This window comes from Phalaenopsis equestris, unplaced genomic scaffold (genome assembly GCF_001263595.1).
Source record: "Phalaenopsis equestris unplaced genomic scaffold, ASM126359v1 Scaffold000276, whole genome shotgun sequence".
NCBI classification, from domain to species: Eukaryota; Viridiplantae; Streptophyta; class Magnoliopsida; order Asparagales; family Orchidaceae; genus Phalaenopsis; species Phalaenopsis equestris.
The window spans coordinates 748,648-756,449 of NW_018164718.1; the positions used below are offsets into that span (position 1 = coordinate 748,648).

The 7,802-nt window shown below is 34.2% G+C and overlaps 1 protein-coding gene across 12 annotated transcripts in view; it reads right to left on the reverse strand.

Moving 5' to 3' along the window:
• Positions 1 to 395: 395 nt before the first annotated feature.
• LOC110024813 overlaps positions 396 to 7,802 on the reverse strand; it is a 38,406-nt gene continuing 30,999 nt past the window's right edge. For 7 of the 12 annotated variants that reach the window (XR_002294054.1, XR_002294045.1, XR_002294046.1 and 4 more), the window contains 4 exons: positions 1,536 to 2,118; positions 1,374 to 1,456; positions 1,217 to 1,255; positions 396 to 1,162 (listed from right to left, as the gene is read on the reverse strand). The gene's annotated coding sequence lies outside the window, so the exon portion shown is untranslated. The remainder of the gene's footprint in view (positions 1,163 to 1,216; positions 1,256 to 1,373; positions 1,457 to 1,535; positions 2,119 to 7,802) is intronic. The other 5 variants (XR_002294051.1, XR_002294048.1, XR_002294047.1 and 2 more) reach the window with 5 other exon arrangements.

The following is a 7,802-nucleotide window of genomic DNA, read 5'->3' on the forward strand; positions in this document are numbered from 1 at the left end:
AACACGAGCTGCTTAACGAGCCAAACGCGAGCTGTTCACGAACAACGAGCCAAATTGACAGCCCTGGTTTATATCAATCTATATATAAATAGAGAGAGAGAGAGAGAGTAGGTGATATCAATCATTATTTCACAATAGAACAATTATGTAAAAGGGAAATGTCGGAAAAATGTTTTAAAAAATTACATTGTCGGTATAGATATCAATTTTGATCAATCTAAGTATAAAATCCGTATTTATATATTAATTTTATTCATTTTTTAATTCTTAATGTTTCATTGACCATATTAAGTGTAAAATGATAAATAAAATAATATTTTAAATAAAATCTAAGGTTAAAACCAGTATTTAGATATCAATTTTATCCATTTTTATTTTCTTAAAATTGTTAGGATTTCAGTGCCCAAATTGAATGTAAGCTGACAATTAAAATAATATTTAATATATATATATCGTACGACCACCGACGACGTTGTCGATGAAGTATCGCTCTTCTGCATGGTTTGTAGTAATTTGGCGGTTGTCGGGGTCGCTCTCGCAGGTGTTGGTCGTCCACTCATCTTGGTGTGGCTGATAGATGCACATGATATGATATAAACTATCCCTGATCTTGTAAGAAGTCTACACCGTACTCCAAAATTTGATGATCCTGTGAAGGCATCGGTGAATGCAGAATCTATAACTACTGATGTGAAGGGGTGCTGCCTAGTGTCGCTCTTGAGGTACCTGCTGCATCATATATATGTTGTCGGAGGGTACTCATATGATGACCAAGTCAGCTGAACATGAGGCAGTGGGATTATGAAGGTAGAACTGGAAGGCTCAGGATCATCATAGGTTGGCAATGGAACACCTACGTCCTCCTCGTCATTGTCATATCTTCGTGGCATACTAGATAGGTAGGATGATCGCCTCATGTGGCTACGAACATCCTCTACAATATTTATGGCCTTCCATTTGAGACTTTCATCACTGGAGCCCCAAAATGGCGATAAATACACCTCTATCTCTGCGACGAAATCATGTTGTCTGTATATGTGCCCAAAGGTATTATGCGTCTAGTGGTTCCTCTGCAGCTCTAAGTAGTTGTAGTGTAGCCCATGTCTTGAACAAAATCTTGTATATAGCAACAACTTGATCCCGATCTATGCCTCTAGAATATCTAGCAAAAATATATGAATCTCTAACTATATATATATATATATATCACCCTCACCTCCCAAGCAACTGAACCAGAGGTGCACAAATCTACAATCTGATGTGGAAAATCATGTCAATATGGATGTCATGTCACCCGTAGTTAGCAAAAAGAATCGAATTGTCACTAGAAATAAAATTATGTAACATCAAATGATGCGATAAAATTCAAATACCTTTGAGAGAAATAGTCCATCAAATTCATTACAGTATACCCCAACATGACACGACCGCTGCTCATATGCACTGCTCATTCAACCTAAAAATATTTAAAGATTAGTCTACATTAGTAGATAATAATAAAATTATCAAGCATGGTTTTAAAAAAGAAATTATACATCTATCTAACACTACTTCCATCAATCTCTGAAGGGAATGGAATGAAATCTTTCTAAAGTCCATAGCTGTAGTAAATGCAAACAGCCTGGCATATTCACCAGACAGGGTAGCTTGTGTGAGCACATCGTACAAATTTCCGGGTTGAGCTAATCCAATAGAGCATTGGGAGAGAACTAGCAAATCCTCTATAACCGGTAAGTACTGCAAATGATCTCTGATTTAGATATATAAGGAATAAGAAAGCAGCCCAGTATGATGAGTATAAGCCTGTACATGCCTCTGAAAGATGATGTCATCCTAACCTTCATATGTCTCATTGTAAAATGTCCACCACAACCATCTTAGGGGTACACACGTATGTGATTTAGCATGACCCATCTGGAATCACACTGTAACACTTTGAGCACTTGGGGAGTAGTAGAGTACATTTGAATCTGGGTGAGTGCCTAGTAAATTTTTGCAACAATCCGACCATGAAACCCACCTCTTGCCCTTACCAACAACTCTCGACCCTATCAACACTAGCTTATCAACTCTGATGCTTAAAATTAAAGCAACATATTGCCGAGTAATTATCATCTCCTAAATCAATAAATATAATGTATTAGTATCCAGTAAGCATCGCTCTGTAAGCACTGCAAGAAAACGAGGATCCAACTAGGTGAATTGAAGATATCTGACAACCAAATAACAGAAATCTCTGCTGCTAATCACAGAGGACTTTGCAGTACAGGTATTTATTCTTATTTCTTTTCAGATTGAACAGCAAAATATGCTCTAATAACTGCATGATTTTTGGATTGTTTGCTGAATCTTCCATCTTTTTAATCGGTTATTCCCCCCATTGAGTTTCTATTTCTTATTATATGAACTGTATTCTCTGAAGATATGACAAACGAAGAAATAGTGCGTATAACAACTTAGACCGTGTGTGTGTGTGTGTGTGTGTGTGTGATTGTATTTTGATTGAAAATACAATTGATCAAATGCCAGCTCTTTAAAAAGTTGGTTAAGAATCTTATAATAATGAGCAAATAAAAATCTGCATTGGAGATTTCCGAAGAAATAGTGCGTATAACAACTTAGACCGTGTGTGTGTGTGTGTGTGTGTGTGTGTGTGTGTGTGTGTGTGATTGTATTTTGATTGAAAATACAATTGATCACATGCCAGCTCTTTAAAAAGTTGGTTAAGAATCTTATAATAATGAGCAAATAAAAATCTGCATTGGAGATTTCCGAAGAAATAGTGCGTATAACAATTTATTCACAGAATTAATATGTCATGAGATTCCTCCATGGATGCTTGAAGTCAACAGGATTGTTCTTGAACGTGACAACATAAATATGAACTCCTCGCTTCGACAAGCTAAAAAAAGAAAAAAAATTTTTGCAACATTTGGAAGGAACAACTACAAGGGTGGGAGGACTTCTCCTTTTGTATTCCTTCAAACAGGTTTTGTTTCAACACATAGATAGAACAAAAAAAATATAGTAATAGTGGACAAGAATGTCAATATTAAATACAGCAAGTTCTCACAAATTCAGCGGTGATCGAACAATTAAAGAATATGCCAAAGACATTTGGAGCATACAATCCGCATTACTCCCAATCCTATAATGAGTTTTGTCATTATTCTAAAATTAATGCTTAGAAGAAGCAAACGTGAACTTTTACTGTCCAACAAAGAATCAATTCACAAGAATACGCCACACCACTTATTCTTAGTAATAAAAGATTTAAAGCACAACATTGCATTCTCCAAATCACCTGAACTTACATATTTTTTTTTAATCATAAAAAAATGAAGAAAAAAACTTAAAAGAGGGAAGGCCATTGCGAACAGGGAAAAAAATGAAGCCTTCGGCGAGAAACAACTTTGTATTTGTACATTTTAATATATAACTAGGCAATATATGTAAATATGCTTATAGTTAAAAAAAAAAACAGTGATAGATATATGCATATTTTTTAGGTGACATGAGTAATATGGGTGATGTAAATAAAAATAAATAAATTGTATTATTTGTAAATACATAACAATTGAGGATCTGTATATAAATGCCCTTAAATATACCAGCCAACCTTTAAGTGTAAGAAAAGAGGATTATATGGCTCATAGATAAACACCAAATATTCTGAATTGCACTAATTTCAGGTTCCAGAAATTTTTTTTTATCTATAACACAATGTAAAATAACTGAATGCAACTCCAGAGAGTAAAATAAGTGCAGATAAAGGTGTTTTTATATTGTTTCTACTTTTCATTATGTTGTCTCAATAACTTAATAACAATAAAAATAAAATAAAATAAACTTGATCCGTGATAAAAGATTAAAATAAAACTACAAAATAATTGTCCTCAAGTAGTATAAAGTTCCTTGACAATTAAATTTTTCAACAATAAACATTAGTAAATATCACTGTAAAAACTACACTTACTTCCAGGAATAGGTAAAAGGTGGTGGATCTCATATGATAAAAGTAATTTCTTCATATAAACAAGAAAGAATAAATGAAAAAGTGTGTCAGAATTATCTCAACCACATCAGAGAAAAATCAAGTGTTTTTATTGCATAAGATATTCAAAACATGTCTTGCTCCCCAAAAAAGCTAATTTCCAAGCTCATTCTTAGCACATCAATAATGATAGAGAACTTTTTGTCCCATTTAACATCAATGGAAGAACAAATTTGATGAGTCATCTATATTTGAATCTCAATATCAGCACATATTAAGGCATATATTTAGCATTCTAATGATCAAAACAATCCCGTATAACAATAAAAAGAAAGTACATTTGAAGTACAATAGGGAAGCGATCCAGCAATGGTGACTTTGTACACTCCTTCAGCATTTTTAGGCAGAAATAATACACTTAATCATCATTAAATGACTTGCACTATTCAACTACGAAGAGCGCACATCTATAGAGAACCTCAATAAAGATGGTGTGGCATTATGTCACAGCATTTGGCTTCGCGATACTTGTAGAAAAAAAATAAAAAACACATAAAAAGAGGGACAAAAATCACATCGCCGACAACAACAATTAATCAACAAGGATTAAAGAGGAAAGTCATGTCTCTCTGCCTAACCTATGGCTGGGCTTGCTCAGCTAGAGCAAATATTCCCTTAAAAATGTTCACGTCCCTTGATTGGCTCTTAAAAGCGCAGTATGTGAGGACTATCAAGCAGAGGATATGCCACTGTTAAACCAATAGCGCTTGGATCTGATAGGAAGAGTACAATTGAATTCTACGAGAACGGAGTAACCAACAAGGTGTGAAGACTCTCGAGAAAAGCAAAACCCTCTTCTCAGCCTTACTGCACTTATTCCAAGTTTCCAAGAGAGAAACTAGCTAACCCCAATGAAGTTGAACCGAGTATGGATGGCCGAGGAGACAAGAAGCGAAACAGAGAAGGCAATGGAAAGTGAGGCGGTAGATACCAAGGAGTTCGGTGGCCTTTTCCTTGAGCATTCCTTCATCGCCATCTGCACCATTGCATGGGCTTCTCCAAAGAAGCCTGGAAGTAGCTTTAGGGCATTGCCGAGAAATTGGTGGAACTGTCTCACTATGGGGCAGACCTTCTCTTTCTTAAGAAATTCTTTCGGTTTCCTTTTCCTTCGAGTCTTTTTGTTAACAACACTAGGATTGTAATCGTCAAGAAAAAAAAAGAAATCCTCAAATGGTCGTAAAAAGGAGGCGCAAAGAAGATAAAGTCCTCAGAAATCGTGGGTGCCCCAAGGCTCGGAAGAAAAGTCGCAACGTCGGCAGAAGTCGGAGTTTATCGCAAGCGCGATTAAGCAGCAGATAGGGAGACCCTCACATGTTAAAACCTAAATTGAGAGAGAGAGAGAGCGAAGTGCTGCTCAAGTCGAAGAACCCTGGTTCGCAGTATTGCATCATAACCAGCAAAATAGCGGGAAAATTCTGATCTAAAAAAGATATGGTAAAATTCACATAAATGCTATTGAATTTTTATGTATTTACATATTTAAAAATTAAACTTCAATTTTGATGCGTCCCGAAAGGTCTGCAACAGTACAAAATAATTTAGCACTTCAGTAGTGAACGAAAATCTATTACATATAGATGAAAAAGAAATATATAGGAGAAGACACCTCAATATTTACATGAAAAACCTAAAAAGAGGAAAAAAAAGTGGTCTAGCATGGTAGAAATAATTCATTATGTAATTGTGAATACATAGGTCTAATCTTCTACAAAATTAGGAAAAATAAAGTTACAATACTGATATACAGTGATAGCTCAACAATAATAGTTATAACAGAAAGTTAAGACCGTAATTGATGGCTATGAAGCCAGTACCACGCCATGAATGTTGTAGAGCACTTGTTATAGATGTCGTAATTGAATATCATGGTAATATTTGGTTATGTGCCTATATAAGTCATAGATGGCTGCTTCGGGAGCAACAGTTGGCCATGGAGGTTGTAGTAACGAGTTATGGAGTCCTGAATCATGTAGTTTGTGGAGATAAATTGTGATGACATTCATAAGCAACGAAGACTGGAGTTGGAAGTCGCATGACTTGGGACCTCATAGGCTTTGCTTGATCACTTAGGTTGTAGTGATGAATTGTAATGACATCAGTAAAACGCATGTGCCAGAGTTGGGAGCCAATTTAATTATTATTAGAAGAATTTATTCCCTCCACAATAACAAGAATACTAGTGATATTGAATATGAATATAGGCTCTGATACAGCTCAAATGCTCATCCATGAATATATTATCCACTTTGACCTAGTGACCTCACTATTTTTTCATATAGTGCAATTTCTTAAGTCACCTATCCCAAGATTGGTTTAACTTCAAAATTTATGCTCCAACTCTTACACTAAAATATGTCTCGATCTTTTAGAGTTCAACTTCATTTATTTAAGGGACTTCACGCCAGTAATACGATGAACACAAAAGTAAATGATGTTCAAAGCAATATCATCGTTGCACAGGCAACACCCTCACTCTAAGTGATGATAAGACATCGCAACTTACAACAATAAAGGTCATCAGCAGCCTCGAGCATCAGAAAATGATAGATCCAAATGTTGTACTAAGTTTTTTCTTCGACTTTTTTGGCACAATAGGATCTGCAACTTCTCTCTTTGCCAAAACATTCCACTTCTCTCAGTGCACAACCATCATTCTACCTTAAGTAAAATGTTTTTAATCAAATTTGTTAACAATGTGGTTTTGATATCGAGTGACAGAATCGGTGTTTAACATATTTGGTAGCCATTAAAAGACAACATCCATATTAGATGCAATCTTGACATCATGCAACACACCTTGACATCGCTTGTAAGAGCGAAGTGAATTAAAAAATTAACAAAGGATTTAAATACAATTTTACTTCTTAAAAAGTAAAATAAGGATATTTTTTATGCAATATGAAAGATTTAGGGTATAAATATAAAAATAAAAATATGCGTGCTAGATAATGTAAATATACAGAAATTAAGGGGTATAGGTTCCTTAAGACTAACAGATCGAATTCAACAAAACATACACAATAAAAATTGAAATTAAAAAAAATGAAAGATCTAGCACTTAAATATTTAAGATCATATAAAAAATAAAACCATTATTAGCATAGGATTATCAACAACAAAATGTTATAAATACAAATATAAAAATTTAGGTGTTAGATATGCAATACATGTAAATTTTTCTAAAAAATAATGAATGACCGAAATTGTAAAACTGTGCGGCTGAAACCAAACATACATGTCAATGAGCAAATAACAAATTGATATCACAACATTACTACAATCATTTAATTATAATTAACTCATTCTCCAAACCAAATTACATTTTGTAAACACAAGCAATCAAATGAACCTTAGATCTGAAAAACAACAGATGCTCGAAAATCAAGATTTGTTTCATGTTCCTTCAAAGATTTCATTTGTGAATTGTACCCACAAGCAATTGAATCCCTCTAGAAAGCCAATCCTATATGAAATTAATAAAAAAAATTTCTAAAATTTTAGTAGGTTATTTAACGTTTGGGGCATGACATTTACAGACATACCACACAAATCTTATGCATTTACATACCATACACCCAAATATTCATATTTACATGCATACCACTCAAACCTTTAACATCACATAAAAAAATATCACCATCGTTAACTTTTTTAAACTAAAACACAAAAAAATGTAGTCTATTGTCAAATAATCATCTCAGATTAGAACGTTATTGACAAAAACACCAACTATTTCACTAAAACCTAC